The 15,727-nt window shown below is 55.5% G+C and overlaps 2 protein-coding genes across 4 annotated transcripts in view; one reads left to right on the top strand and one right to left on the bottom strand.

Annotated features, from left to right (window-relative positions):
- The window catches only part of arhgap1 (Rho GTPase activating protein 1), a 53,719-nt gene extending 51,508 nt beyond the window's left edge, over positions 1-2,211 (bottom strand). For 2 of the 3 annotated variants that reach the window (XM_048545244.2, XM_048545242.2), the window contains exon 1: positions 1,763-1,970. The gene's annotated coding sequence lies outside the window, so the exon portion shown is untranslated. The other variant, XM_048545243.2, reaches the window with a different exon arrangement.
- Positions 2,212-9,690: 7,479 nt separating this feature from the next.
- Positions 9,691-15,727, top strand: part of traf6 (TNF receptor-associated factor 6) — a 57,399-nt gene continuing 51,362 nt past the window's right edge. The window contains exon 1 of the mRNA XM_059651880.1: positions 9,691-9,779. The gene's annotated coding sequence lies outside the window, so the exon portion shown is untranslated. The remainder of the gene's footprint in view (positions 9,780-15,727) is intronic.

Here is a 15,727-nt window from a genome sequence, read left to right on the forward strand (position 1 = left end):
GGAGGGGGGGAGGGGGGTGGGGGGGGGAGGGGGGGGGAAGGAGGGGGGGGAGGGGGGGGGGAAGGAGGGGAAGGAGGGGGGGGAGGGGGGGGGAAGGAGGGGGGGAGGGGGGGGGAAGGAGGGGGGGAGAGGGGGGGGAGGGGGGGGGGGGAGGGGGGGAGGGGGGGTAGGGGAGGGGGGGGTAGGGGAGGGGGGGGTAGGGGAGGGGGGGAGGGGGGGGGAGGGGAGGGGGGGGGGTGGGGGAGGGGGGGGGAGGGGAGGGGGGGGGTGGGGGAGGGGGGGGGAGGGGGGGGGTAGGGGAGGGGGGTAGGGGAGGGGGAGGGGGGGTAGGGAGGGGGAGGGGGGGGAGGGGGGGTAGGGGAGGGGGGAGGGGGGGGGAGGGGGGGGGGTAGGGGAGGGGGGGTAGGGGAGGGGGGGAGGGAGGGGGAGGGGAGGGTAGGGGGGGGAGGGGGGGGAGGGGGGTAGGGGGGGGGTAGGGGAGGGGGGGGTAGGGGAGGGGGGGTAGGGGAGGGGGGGAGGGGGGGGAGGGGGGGGGGAGGGAGGAGGAGGGGGGAGGGAGGAGGGGGGGGGAGAGGGGGGGGGGGGGAGAGGGGGGGGGGGAGAGGGGGGGGGGGAGAGGGGGGGGGGGGGAGGGGGGGGGGAGGAGGAGGAGGGGGGGAGGGGGAGGGGGGAGGAGGGGGGGGAGGGAGGAGGAGGGGGGAGGGGGGGGGGGGAGAGGGGGGGGAGGGGAGAGGGGGGGGGGGAGGGGGGGGAGGGAGGAGGGGGGAGGGAGGAGGGGGGGGAGGGGGGGGGGGAGGGGGGGGGGAGGAGGGGGGGGGGGAGGGGGGGGGGGGAGAGGGGGGGGGGGGAGGGGGGGGAGGGAGGGGAGGGGGGGGAGGGGGGGGGGAGGGAGGGGGGGGGGGAGGGGGGGGAGGAGGGGGGGAGGAGGGGGGGGAGGGGGAGGAGGGGGGGGAGGGGGAGGGGAGGGGAGGGGGGAGGGGAGGTGGGGGAGGGGGGGGAGGGGGGGGGAGGGGAGGTGGGGGAGGGGGGGGGGAGGGGAGGGGGGGAGGGGGGGGGAGGGGGGGGGAGGGGAGGGGGGGGAGGGGGGGGGAGGGGGGAGGGGGGGGAGGGGAGGTGGGGGAGGGAGGGGGGTGAGGGGGAGGGGGGAGGGGGGGTAGGGGAGGGGGAGGGAGGGGGAGGAGGGGGAGGGAGGGGAGGAGGGGGGGAGGAGGAGGAGGGGGGAGGGAGGAGGAGGAGGGGAGGGAGGGGGGAGGGGGGAGGAGGAGGGGGGGGGAGGGGAGGGGGGGGGGGGAGGAGGGGGAGGGAGGGGGGGGGGGGAGGAGGGGGGGGGGGAGGGGGGGGGGGGAGGAGGGGGGGGGGAGGAGGGGGGGGGAGGGGGGGGAGGCGGAGGAGGGGGGGGAGGGCGGAGGAGGAGGGGGGGGAGGGAGGAGGAGGGGGGGGCGCGGGGAGGAGGGGGGGGGGGGGGAGGGGGGGGGGGGGGGGGGGAGGGGAGGCGGGGGGGGGGAGAGGGGGGGGGGAGCGAGGGGGGCGAGGGGAGGAGGAGGGGGGCGGGAGGGGGGGGGGAGAGGGGGGGGGGAGAGGGAGGGGGGGGGAGGGGGGGGGGGAGAGGGGAGGGGGGGGGGAGGGGGGGGGGGAGGGGGGGGGGGGAGGGGGGGGGGAGGGGAGGGGTTTCATCCACCGCCCACTCCCCGGGGTTCTGCATCGATCGACACCCGCTCTCCTCTCCTCTCCCTGTCTGTCCCCCACCCTCGGGCTCTCTCACCTCTCGGCCTTCTTTTTTTCCCAACCCCCGCTTGACGATCGAGCCGACCGCCCGGAGAAAACCCACAGCCACCAACCGCCAAACGGCCAACTTCCAGCCTCCGTCACAACCGGAAAACTCGAGCCCACGTAACCTCCGGTCCACCCGCCGTTTCCGCTCGGTCTGCTACCGCCGCCTCCCCCTGCGGGCTACCTCCGGTCCGGCCGTCATTACCGTCCCCCACCTACCGTCTTTACTTCCGGCAGGCAGCCGTTGCTGTCTCTGCTTCGAGTCACCACTTCCGGTCTGCTGTTCCAGTTAAAGTTGGGGTTGACACGTATTCGTTAAAAATAACTGACTGTCCCTGTTATCAGACGTTGTTGCACGTTCTGTACAATAGATCTACACTGATTACGAGGAGAGACTTGACAAAATGCTGAAAAAACGCAGCCGGTCTTGCAGCACCAGTCGAAACAGTTAATATTTCAATGTAGTTGTGGATGGCGGAAGTGTCTGAGGAAATAAGTTCACCTGGACCATCGCTAACACCTCCCTCCCCTTCCTGGACCTCTCAGTCTCCATCTCCGGCAACCACCTAGAAACCGATGCCCATTTCAAGCCCTCTGCTTCAACTCCCACAGCTACCTGGAATACACCTCCTCCCACCCACCTTCCTGCAAAAATTCCATCCCCTATTCCAATTCCTTAGCCGCCGCTGCCGCCGCCGCATCTGCTCCCAGGATGAGGAGATAGCAAGGTGTACAGCTGGATGTGAGATAGTGGTGGACAGGGGTGTGCACCGTGGACAACCACATGAATTGAAAGAGGGCGAACTGTCCTGCATTTGGATCAGTCTACAGAGCTTGTGGAAAAACCCAATCACAAGAAAAAGATGAGCAAGCAGGGAAAGAGGATGGTAAATGAGCCACCATAGGCAGATCAGCAGAATGAATGAGAATGAACTTAAACTTCCATACTCTGGAAGTCAGCAATTATCTTGAGAAGCTAACAGATGTAGGAATCATACATCTATATGAAATCTCAGGATATGGTTGCTCTCAAAGAAAAGGAATTCTCTAAATGGTTCAGGGAGAAATAATCATAAAATAATCCTAAAATGAAGCTTGATACCACTGTACAAATAAACATTGTTATGACATGCATCAAAAAGAGGCAGAAGTAAGCCAATTGGCCTCTTGAGACTACTGCACCTTGTAATAAGATCATAACTGATCTGATTTAATCTCAAATCCACATTACCTCTATGTCCAATAACTTTCACCCCCTTGTTTACCAAGGATCTGTCCACTGCTGCCTTAAAAATATTCAAAATCTATGCTTCCATTTCTGTTTGTCTTAAAGAATCTCTGCCTTTTGAGAGAAAAATATTTGCTTTGTCTTGTTTAAATGAGTGAGTTATTATTTTGAAAGTCATCCCTAGATCTAAACTCTTCCAAAAGAGAAAAATCGTGCTAACATCTACCCTATAAAGACCCTTCAGGATTATCTACGTTTCAGTTAAGTTGCCTGTTCTGAGTTCCAGCAAATAAAATCCTAGCCTGTCCAACCTTTCCTCATACAATGACCCATCCATTGCAGGTAAACCTTCTATGAACTGCTTCCGGTGCATTTACACTACTCCTTACATAAAGTGATCAATTCTGTACACAGTACATTAGATGTGGTCTCACCAGCGCCCTGAAAGATACCATACTTCTTGAAAATGTGAAAGGAAGTGGATTACCAAAGAATGATGCTGTATAAACTAAGCAATGGATATGTTAATAGCATATGATGAACTAAGATTAGACAGCTAGGAACAACCCAAATCAAAGTGGTACACAAAAGAAAAGCTGTGAACTGTGTTTTAAAATCCTTCTTTGTACCACAGAAGTCAGCATTCTTTGAGAATGTAACGTTCAGGGTGGGGTACTCAGTTCCAAGATGTCATCTGCTGTTCCAAAATACTACTTCCACTTAATTCTGCCTAGAAATGGGGGGTGGGGTGGGGGGGCTAGTTAGTAAAAACAAAATCTAAGACCAGTCATCCCACAATTTAAAAGAAAACTCAACAGCTTTTATAAACAAAGCCAGAAATATCCAGTTGGACCATTCTGACCGATCCCTTTCTTTGAGAAGCAGATCTCATTGCATTCAGCTGCGTGATCTTGACGCTATGGACTACATCACATGCAGCTCCAACCTGGACCTCCTTGTCAAATTTCACAAAGGCCATGTCATAGGGTTTTCAACAGGTCATTCAGGGCTGTTCAAAGGTCACAGAAATGGAGTTCAAAGGTGATAAGCAAAGAAACTGCAAGTCAGTGAGTATGTATGTGTGGGTGGTAGTAGCCTATATATAATAGTATTTCTTTAGGTACTTTACTAGGAAGACAATTGAACTAAGTCAGAAACCCCAAGAATGGTTGGATACCTCTATGCTGTTAAAACTCGGGAATATGTTCTAGGAGTTAGTAGGCAGCTAATGTGGAGGTATCAGGATTCTGAAAAACGTCTTGGTGTCTTGGAATAAACCATGTGCCACTAATAGTTCAATATAGCTGACAGTGGGAGCCCACAGGCATTACTTGCTTGATGCAACTGAAACACGATTACAGCTTGAGAAAACCCCAGGACAGTTCTGGCTTGGAGAAGCTAGATGTTGGTGATAAGCTGGATTTCTGCCTGTGAGTAAATGCTGGTGTGCAATTTCCAGAGTTCAGGAGAGCATTGATTCAGGAAGGGAGGCTGATCACATAGTGTGAGAGCAGTTATTGAGGCAATTCACATCAGAATGGTTTTTGAGAGGGAATTTCAAGGCCAAATCAACAAAACTGAAGAATTGTAATCCCTTGTAAAGTTTAATGATATCTGATGACCGACTATATCTTTGAAATCTGTGAAGTCTACCTTGATCGCATTTTCTATTTGTGGTCCAATACCCATATTGACCACATATTCATTCTGGGCATTCAAAATAAGTTGCATATGTAGGTTATATTTCTGTTTTAACTTTACGTAGTAACATTTATTTAAAACCATGCAAGCTAGTGGCTTTGTCTGTTTAGTAAGACCCCTGGATCTTTCACATTGTCTACTTTAAAAAAGATAACAAATCCCTAGACAGACCATAACATAAGTTGAAGCTTCTGATAACTGTATATTGATGGCCTTGCTATCCAGCATAGCTGACCCATTGCAATGAGGTGCTGCTAACCTTAAAAAAAAACCCAATGAGATGAAGAAGGATTCACTGGTGTTTGAAGATTGTACACTCGCTGAAATGCACATTTAGATCAGTTGTAAGAAATATCTAGTGCAAATACATTCAGAGCGTTTTGTTGACCTGGTTGGTTGCTTTGAAGAGCTTAAAAATTACGTAACTCTTGACCACTGATTCATCCCCAGCGGAATGAAGAAAATTAAAATATAATAGAGCAAAAAAGGAAAGTTTGAAAGGGATAGAAACAAATGAAGTAATCATGAGAATAGCGCCCTGAAGATTAGGTAAATTCCATTGTTCTGAAAGCAAAGCTGCTCTGAATCCTCATTCACTGAGCATGTTCAAGATAGAAATTGATCTACAAGGCACAAGTCTTTGTCATTTACATAATTGATTTGGATGTGAATATAGGAGGTATGGTTAATAAGTTTGCAAATGACACCAAATTAACTGGTGTAGTGGACAGTGAAGATGATTATCTCTGAGTACAATTGGACCTGGATTAGATGGGATAATGGGCTCTCTGATGAAGGGTCTAGGCCGGTACATCAGCTTTTGTGTTCCTGAGATGCTGCTTGGCCTGCTGTGTTCATCCAGCTTCATACTTTATTATCTGAGAATTAGCAGATGGATTTTAGTTTAGATAAATGTGAGATGTTGCATTTTGGTAAATCAAACCAGGGCAGGACTTACACAGGTAATGGTAAGGTCCTGGGGAGTGTTGCTGAACAAAGGGACCCAGGGGTGCAGGTGCATAATTGCTGGTAAGTGGAGTCACAGGTAGACAGGATGGAGAAGAAGGCGTTTGGCATGTGTGTCATCATTGGTCAGAGCATTGAGTATGGGAGTTGGGGTATCATGTTGTGGTTATACAGGACATTGGTGAGGTCACTTTTAGAATACCGCATAAAATTTTGGTTGCCTTTCCATAGGAAGGATGTTGTTAAACTTGAAAGGGTGCAGAGAAGATTTGTAAGGATGTTGCCAGGACTGCAGGGTTTGAGTTAAAGAGGAAGGCTGAACAGGCTGAGGCATTTTTCCCCGGAGCGTCAGAGACTGAAGGGTGACCTTATAGATGTTTATAAAATCTTAAGAGGCATGGACAGGGCGAATAGCCATGGTCTGTATCAAAGCGTGAGGGAGCCCAAAACCAGAGGGCATAAGTTTAAGGTGAGAGGAAAAGATTTAAAAAAGACCTGAGGGGCAACGTTTTCATACAGAGAGCGGTGCGTGTATGGAATGAGCTGCCAGAGGAAGTGGTGGAGGCTGGTACAATTACAACATTTAAAAGGCATCTGGATGGATTCATGAACAGGAAAGGTTTACAGGAAAATAAGATTATAAAATGTGAGGCTGGATGAACACAGCAGGCCCAGCAGCATCTCAGGAGCACAAAAGCTGACGTTTCGGGCCTAGACCCTTCATCAGAGAGGGGGATGGGGTGAGGGTTCTGGAATAAATAGGGAGAGAGGGGAAGGCAGACCGAAGGTGGAGAGAAAAGAAGATAGGTGGAGAGGAGAGTATAGGTGGGGAGGTAGGGAGGGGACAGGTCAAGGAGGTGGGATGAGGTTAGTAGGTAGGAGATGGAGGTGCGGCTTGGGGTGGGAGGAAGGGATGGCTGAGAGGAAGAACAGGTTAGGGAGGCAGAGACAGTTTGGACTGGTTTTGGGATGCAGTGGGTGGAGGGGAAGAGCTGGGCTGGTTGTGTGGTGCAGTGGGGGGAGGGGACGAACTGGGCTGGTTTTGGGATGCGGTGGGGGAAAGGGAGATTTTGAAGCTGGTGAAGTCCACATTGATACCATTGGGCTGCAGGGTTCCCAAGCGGAATATGAGTTGCTGTTCCTGCAGCCTTCGGGTGGCATCATTGTGGCACTGCAGGAGGCCCATGATGGACATGTCATCTAGAGAATGGGAGGGGGGAGTTGAAATGGTTTGTGACTGGGAGGTGCAGTTGTTTATTGCGAACCAAGCGGAGGTGTTCTGCAAAGCGGTCCCCAAGCCTCCACTTGGTTTCCCCAATGTAGAGGAAGCCACACCGGGTACAGTGGATGCAGTATACCACATTGGCAGATGTGCAGGTGAACCTCTGCTTAATGTGGAAAGGAATATGGGCAAAATGCTACCAAATGGGACTAGGTCAGATTGGGATGTCCGGTCAGCATGGACAAGTTGGACCGAATAGTCTGTTTCCGTGCTGTATAACTCTGTGACTCTAAGTCAGGAGTGTGAAATAATTCTCCCCATTTGCCTGGATGGATGCAGCTCCAACAACACTCAAGAAACTTGACACCATCCAGGACAAAGCAACCTGCTTGATTGGCAGCACATCCACAAGCACCCACTCCCTCCACCACTGATGCTCAATAGCAGCAATGTGTGCTATCAAGATGCACTGCAGAAATTCACCAACAATCGTTAGACAGCACCTTCCAAACCCACGATGAGTTTCATCTAGAAGGACAATGGCAGCAGATATATGGGAACGCCCCACCTGCAAATTCCCCTCCGAGCCACTCACCATCCTCACTAGGAAATATATCACCATTCCTTCACTATCGCTGAGTCAAAATCCTGGAATTCCTCTCTAAGGGCATTTTGGTGTACCTGCAGCATGTGAACTGGAGCAATTCAAGAAGGCAGCTCACAACCACATTCTCAAGAGCAACTAGGCACAGGCAATAAATGTCAGCCAGCCAGTAATGTCCATATCCCATCAGTGAATAAAAATAAGTCAAACTGGTGATACTGGGGTGGTATGAATACCCACACACTGTCTTCAACAGACAATATGGTGACTCTTCATTAAAATGAAAGGTTTATGTACAGTGCCAATTAGTTACATTACCTCTAGGACTCCGTTTCTGTGAGATATCATGCACAACTTAAGAGTACTTACACATTACGGCATTAGTTGCATGCTGGTATTAGTAAGAATATTCACTGATGTACTAGTTAGGTCCTCCCAGGAACAGTACTATTGTAATAGGCAGAACTTGTCTTGAGATGTCGAGATAACAAAGTGTGAAGCTGGATGAACACGGCAGGCCAAGCAGCATCTCAGGAGCACAAAAGCTGACGTTCCGGGCCTAGACCCTTCATCAGAGAGGGGGATGGGGAGATAGGGAGAGGCGGATTGAAGGTGGATAGAGGAGAAGATAGGTGGAGAGGAGACTATAGGTGGGCAGGTAGGGAGGGGATAGGTCAGTCTGGGGAGGATGGACAGGTCAAAGAGTCGGGATGAGGTTAGTAGGTAGGAAATGGAGGTGCGGCTTGATGTGGGAGAGGGGACAGGTGAGACGAAGAACAGGTTAGGGAGGCGGGGACGAGCTGGGCTGGTTTTGAGATGCAGTGGGGGGAGGGGAGATTTTGAAACTTGTGAAGTCCACATTGATACCATTGGGCTGCAGGGTTCCCAAGCGGAATATGAGTTGCTGATCCTGCAACCTTTGGGTGGCTTCATTATGGCACTGCAGGAAGCCCAGGATAGACATGTCATCTAAGGAATGGGAGGGGGAGTTAAAATGGTTCGCGACTGGGAGGTGCAGTTGTTTATTGCAACTGAGCAGAGGTGTTCAAGGAGGTCTTGGAGATGTGACTTAATTGTCCTCCTCATATTTCCTAGCCTTACCTTGCATTTACTCTAGTCCTCTATTGATTTTACTCTGTACATCCTCCCTACGCTTGGAAACACATTGATATACAAATGGCTGTGATTCTCTTCACATAGTTATTTTGCAGAAAAAGTTTTTTTACCTTTTAACTTTATAGTTTTTCAGTCTTAGACATTTGGCTATCAAAAGCCATTGTTTGACAGCTTAACACAACCTCCCAAATCTTTCTGGTTTTAGGGTGGGTAAAGTGCAATAGATTAAAATTCTGCAATGGAAATCTTATTTGGAGATATGACCAACCAAGAGGCAACATCACATGTGGTATAACCACATGGTTTACCAGATAGCTATCAGGGATCAAGAGGAGTGGGGAAACGGGGGGATAGATGAAGAGGGGTAGGGGAGAAGAGGAAGGGGTAGGGGATCCTCCAGATCGGTGTAAGGGAGGGGGAGGGGGGTGAGGTCCCAGGTGGCTTTCTGGGGGCTGGTGAGGGTGGTGGGGAAGGTCCGAGATGGCTGTTGGGGAGGTGTGTGGGGGAGAGCCCAGGTGGCTGTCTGGGGGCGGGGGAAGAGCCCACGTGGCTGTCTGGGTTGGGGGGGGGGGGAAGAGTTCCCAGGTGGCTGTCGCGGTGGGGTGGTGAATCCCAGGTGACTTTCGATTGGGGGAGGGAGGACTCTTCTCTGGTGGGGGGAATCCCAGGTGGCTTTCTGTGGGGGGGAGGGAGGACTCCCAGGTGGCTGTCTGTGAGGGGGTGGGGACTCCCAGGTGTCTGTCTGGGTGGGAGTCAGGGAGGAGATCCCAGGTGTCTGTCTGGGTGGGAGTCAGGGAGGAGATCCCAGGTGTCTGTCTGGGTGGGAGTCAGGGAGGAGATCCCAGGTGTCTGTCTGGGTGGGAGTCAGGGAGGAGATCCCAGGTGTCTGTCTGGGTGGGAGTCAGGGAGGAGATCCCAGGTGTCTGTCTGGGTGGGAGTCAGGGAGGAGATCCCAGGTGTCTGTCTGGGTGGAAGGGGTGGTTCCCACGTGACTGTCTGTGGTAGGGGGGAATGGAGGACTCCCAAGCGGCCATCAGGGTGCAGTGCTACAGTTACAGGCAGCTCCAGCGGGCGGCGCTGTCCAGGGAGGCCGGGCCTGCAGGCGGCTCCGGAACAAAAACCTTCGAAAAAAATTTACTGCCGAAGCGGCGGAGAATCCGGAGCAGGAGCAGGTTGGTGAGGGATTAGGGAGGGGTTGAGGGGATGGGGAGGGGTTAGTGAGGGGACGAGGGGTTAGTAGGGGTGAGGGGTTAGTAGGGGTGAGGGGTGAGGGGTTAGGGAGGAGTTAGTGGGGGGAGGGGGTGGGGGTTTGGGGTGGGGAGGGGGGAGGACTTAGTCGGGGGAGGGGTTAGTGGGGGGGTTTCTGGGGGGAGAGGGAGGACTTAATGGGGGGAGGGGTTTGAGGGGGGAGGGGTGAGGGGATAGGGGTTAGTGGGGGACGGGGGAGGTTAGGGAGGGGGAAGGGTTAGTGGGGGACGGGGGAGGTTAGGGAGGGGGAAGGGTTAGGGAGGGATGGGGAGTGGTTAGTGAGGGGGGTGGTTAGAGGGGGGGTTAGTGGGGAGGGGGGGTGGTTAGTGAGGGTGGGGTGGGGAGGGGTGGGGAGGGGTGGGAGGGGGAGGGGTTAGTGGGGGAGGGGGAGGGGTTAGTGGGGGAGGGGGAGGGGTTAGTGGGGGAGGGGGAGGGGTTAGTGGGGGAGGGGGAGGGGTTAGTGGGGGAGGGGGAGGGGTTAGTGGGGGAGGGGGAGGGGTTAGGGGGGGAGGGGTTAGTGGGGGAGGGGGGAGGGGTTAGTGGGGGAGGGGGGAGGGGTTAGTGGGGGAGGGGTTAGTGGGGGAGGGGGGAGGGGTTAGTGGGGGAGGGGTTAGTGGGGGAGGGGGAGGGGTTAGTGGGGGAGGGGGAGGGGTTAGTGGGGGAGGGGTTAGTGGGGGAGGGGGAGGGGTTAGTGGGGGAGGGGGAGGGGTTAGTGGGGGAGGGGGAGGGGTTAGTGAGGGGAGGGGGTGAAGGGATGGGGAGGGGTTGGTGAGGGATTAGTGAGGGGGCGAGGGGGAGGGATTAGTGAGGGGGCGAGGGGTTGGGGAAGTGGGAGGGATTAGTGAGGGGGCGAGGGGTTGGGGAAGTGGGAGGGATTAGTGAGGGGGCGAGGGGGAGGGATTAGTGAGGGGGCGAGGGGTTGGGGAAGTGGGAGGGATTAGTGAGGGGGCGAGGGGTTGGGGAAGTGGGAGGGATTAGTGAGGGGGCGAGGGGGAGGGATTAGTGAGGGGGCGAGGGGGAGGGATTAGTGAGGGGGCGAGGGGTTGGGGAAGTGGGAGGGATTAGTGAGGGGGCGAGGGGTTGGGGAAGTGGGAGGGATTAGTGAGGGGGCGAGGGGTTGGGGAAGTGGGAGGGATTAGTGAGGGGGCGAGGGGTTGGGGAAGTGGGAGGGATTAGTGAGGGGGCGAGGGGTTGGGGTAGTGAGGGGGCGAGGGGTTGGGGAAGTGGGAGGGAGTAGTGAGGGGGCGAGGGGTTGGGGAAGTGGGAGGGATTAGTGAGGGGGCGAGGGGTTGGGGAAGTGGGAGGGATTAGTGAGGGGGCGAGGGGTTGGGGAAGTGGGAGGGATTAGTGAGGGGGCGAGGGGTTGGGGAAGTGGGAGGGATTAGTGAGGGGGCGAGGGGTTGGGGAAGTGGGAGGGATTAGTGAGGGGGCGAGGGGTTGGGGAAGTGGGAGGGATTAGTGAGGGGGCGAGGGGTTGGGGAAGTGGGAGGGATTAGTGAGGGGGCGAGGGGTTGGGGAAGTGGGAGGGATTAGTGAGGGGGCGAGGGGTTGGGGAAGTGGGAGGGATTAGTGAGGGGGCGAGGGGTTGGGGAAGTGGGAGGGATTAGTGAGGGGCGAGGGGTTGGGGAAGTGGGAGGGATTAGTGAGGGGCGAGGAGTTGGGGAAGTGGGAGGGATTAGTGAGGGGTTGGGGAAGGGGTGAGGGGGTGAGGGGTTGGGGAGGGGGTGAGGGGTTGGGGAAGGGGTGAGGGGTTGGGGAAGGTGAGGGGGTGAGGGGTTGGGGAAGGGGAGGGGGTGAGGGGTTGGGGAAGGGGAAGGGGTGAGGGGTTGGGGAAGGGGTGAGGGGTTGGGGAAGGGGTTGGGGAAGGGGTGAGGGGTTGGGGAAGGGGTGAGGGGTTGGGGAAGGGGTTGGGGAAGGGGTGAGGGGTTGGGGAAGGGGTTGGGGAAGGGGGAAGGGGTTGGGGAAGGGGTGAGGGGTTGGGGAAGGGGTTGGGGAAGGGGGAACGGGTTGGGGAAGGGGGGAGGGGTTGGGGAAGGGGGGAGGGGTTGGGGAAGGGGGGAGGGGTTGGGGAAGGGGGGAGGGGTTGGGGAAGGGGGGAGGGGTGAGGGGTTGGGGAAGGGGTGAGGGGTTGGGGGGAGGGGTTGGGGAAGGGGGGAGGGGTTGGGGAAGGGGGGAGGGGTTGGGGGGAGGGGTTGGGGAAGGGGGGAGGGGTTGGGGAGGGGGCGAGGGGTTGGGGAAGGGGTTGGGGAGGGGGCGAGGGGTTGGGGAGGGGGCGAGGGGTTGGGGAAGGGGCGAGGGGGTAAGGGGTTGGGGAAGGGGTGAGGGGTTGGGGAGGGGGCGAGGGGTTGGGGAGGGGGCGAGGGGTTGGGGAAGGGGTGAGGGGGCGAGGGGTTGGGGAGGGGGCGAGGGGTTGGGGAAGGGGTGAGGGGGTAAGGGGTTGGGGAAGGGGTGAGGGGTTGGGGAAGGGGCGAGGGGTTGGGGAGGGGGCGAGGGGTTGGGGAGGGGGCGAGGGGTTGGGGAGGGGGCGAGGGGTTGGGGAGGGGGCGAGAGGTTGGGCAAGGGGTGAGGGATTAGGGAGGGGGAGGGGTTGGGGTGAGGGATTAGGGAGGGGGAGGGGTTGGGGTGAGGGATTAGGGAGGGGTTGGGGGTGAGGGATTAGGGAGGGGGAGGGTTTGGTGAGGGGTTAGGGAGGGGGAAGGTTTGGTCGGGGGGGGAGAGGGTGAGGTGGGAGGTGTTGAGGAGTTAGTGAGGGGACGGGGAGGGGTTGAGGGGTAAGTGATGGGATGGGGAGGAGGTGATAGGTTAGTGGGGGGGAGGGAATGGGGGGTAAGTGAGGGGAATGAGGGGTTAGTGAGGGGACGGGGAGGGGTTAGTGAGGGGACGGGGATAGGGAGGGGGTGAAGGGATGGGGAGGGGTTGGTGAGGGGTTAGTGAGGGGGAGGGGTTAATGAGGGGGGAGGGGTTGGTGAGGGGGGAGGGGAATGAGGGGTTAGGGAGGGGAATGAGGGGTTGGTGAGGGGGGAGGGGAATGGGGGGGAGGGGAATGAGGGGTTAGGGAGGGGAATGAGGGGTTAGTGAGGGGACGGGGAGGGGTTAGTGAGGGGACGGGGATAGGGAGGGGGTGAAGGGATGGGGAGGGGTTGGTGAGGGGTTAGTGGGGGGGAGGGGTTAGTGAGGGGGGAGAGGGTGAGGGGTTAGTGAGGGGGAGGGGGTGAGGGGTGGGGGAGGGGGTGAGGGGTTGGGGAGGGGGTGAGGGGTTAGTGAGGGGGAGGGGGTGAGGGGTGGGGGAGGGGGTGAGGGGTGGGGGAGGGGGTGAGGGGTTGGGGAGGGGGTGAGGGGGCAGGGGTTGGGGAGGGGGTGAGGGGGCAGGGGTTGGGGAGGGGGGTAGGGGTAGGGGGTGAGGGGGCAGGGGTTGGTTAGGTTGGGGGAGGGGTTGGTGAGTGGGAAGGGGTTGAGGGGTTAGTGATGAGGTGAGGGGTCAGTGAGGGGACGGGGAGTGAGTGAGGGGACGGGGAGTGAGTGAGGGAACGGGGAGGGGGATGATGGGTCAGTGAGGGGACGGGGAGGGGTCAGTGAGGGGACGGGGGAGGGGCTGAGGGGACAGGGTGGGGGATGAGGGGTTAGCGAGGGGACGGGGAGGGGGATGAGGGGTTAGCGAGGGCTCGGGAGGGGTTAGTGAGGGGACGGCTAGGGGTGAGGGGTTAGTGAGGGGTCGGGGAGGGGGTGAGTGGTTAGTGAGGGGTCGGGGAGGGGGTGAGGGGACGGGGAGGGGATAGGGCGGGTTTAGTGAGGGACGGGTAGGGGATAGGGAGGGGATGAGGGGATAGGGAGGGGTCAGTGAGGGACCGGGTGGGGATAGGGAGGGGTCAGTGAGGGACCGGGTGGGGATAGGGAGGGGTCAGTGAGGGACGGGGTGGGAATAGGGAGGGGTCAGTGAGGGATGGGGTGAGTATAGGGAGGGGACGAGGGGTTGGTGAGGGGGCGGGGAGGGGTGGGGGGGTGCGAGGGACTGAGCCTGGAGGAAGAGGATGAACAGGTGAGTGAGTGAGTGCACGGATAGAGAGAGAGATTGAGGGGAAGAAGGAGACAGAGTTGTGGTAATATATTCTATAATAAATATATATATTATGCTGGTGGAGATAACGATTAGTTTGAATACACAGCATCTTGGAGCTGGTAGGATGTGGGTAATGGGGTGGTGCTTGGCGCACAGCTGTTTACTATTTATTATTAAGAGTTGAGACTTATGGATTGCAATTTGCTGATGCTGGGAGGATCCTGTTTGAGAGCGCCACGTTTATGTGAAGATCCATCGCCAGATCCCTGAGATGGTTATGACCTGTTTAGGGTCAAGTGATCTCTGGCCCAGCCAGAAATACTCTCACTGTCATGTCACTGGGTGGAATCCAGTGATCAACACGCAAGCTAACAGCTTTTTCCTGGATTCACTGCTGATACTTGAGTGTGGTGGGAGCATAGGTTATTGCCATCTCAATAAAAGGAATTAGTTGTTGTTGGAGTCCCCTCCCAAACAATACCTTTGTCAACTGCTGTTGGTTGGTCCCTGGGCTGAAATTTGCCTTTGTGGCTCAGCTAGGTCTGTTGATTCGTGAACACAACTGCTCTGAAAAGCTTTGCTCCAAAGGCAAAAAGGGCATCTGTGCCCATTTTCAACTCTAATTGGCACTCTGCCAACTGCTGTGTGCTCCAAGTCATTTGCTCATTGCCTGAGTAAAGCACTGTTCCTGCCTGGTTAATATGTTCTTGGGGATAAATGTCTTCTCTTGCACAAGAATAGCAATTTGTGTTTATGCAGTGCCTTCAACGTAGATCATTCACAAAAATGGTGTCAATACAAACATTGAGTTGTTTAGCGGGACATTGGGGCAGAAGATCAAAGCGTGGTCATAGGTTTTGTTTTTAGGAAGATATAGAAGCACAGAAGTTTACAGAAGAAATTGCGAAGCTTTGGATTTTGAAAACTTGCATTATAGCTGCAGGCAGGGGAGTAATTAAAATGATAGGAAGTTGGATGTGGAGGAGTGCAGAGATTCTACAGAATTATAGAGCTAGAATAGATTACAGATTAGTGGAGGGCATAAATCAAGGAAAGATTTGATACAAGGATGAGAATTCTAGAATTGACTTGTACTGCTGCTGGTACTAAGCAGGGTTTGATAATATTTTGTAAGATTAGATAGCTATGACAGACTTTGAAGTGTATTATTCTTGCAAAACTTCAAATAAATTCATTTTTCAATGACCCTTCAAAACTTAATTTCGAGCAATATTAAGTGTAAAGCATCTCATAACATTATGTAAACGAGGGATGTTCCAGGTTTAATTGTTTGTTGAATGAGTCTATGTAATGAGGCCCACTGTATTTGAAATTGAAATTGTATATGGTTCTTCTGGCATTTGTGATGCATTTTACTATTAATCTACATTACGATTCTCTCTGTGAGGAAAGCTAAATAGATAAATACAGTTCACTCAAACAGTTTATGAACTGCTGAAGTTAAATAGTGGCTCACTTTTTTTAGTTGCTGTTTGGTTCCCAGCCAGACCATTTAACTCATCTATGGCATACGACAATGGGGTCTCCAGAGAGAAGGTGGAGGAGAGATTTACCCAAAGTAACGCAGGGTTTGCCCTTTATCTGGTGGGGTAGAGGAGACTCGAGCTAAAATCATACAGGAAGGTTTTATGAGCCATAAAGGTTTTGATGGAATATATGAAAAACCTTATTGTGTTTAAAGGTTCAGTAATCAGAGGACCCCCATCTATCCCTTCAATGCTGTCTTTAAAACCTATTTCTTTGCCTGTGTTTTTGATCATTTGCCTTAACGTCTCATGTAATTTAGTGTCAAAT

The sequence above is a fragment of the Stegostoma tigrinum genome, chromosome 17 (genome assembly GCF_030684315.1).
Source record: "Stegostoma tigrinum isolate sSteTig4 chromosome 17, sSteTig4.hap1, whole genome shotgun sequence".
Classification (NCBI taxonomy): Eukaryota; Metazoa; Chordata; class Chondrichthyes; order Orectolobiformes; family Stegostomatidae; genus Stegostoma; species Stegostoma tigrinum.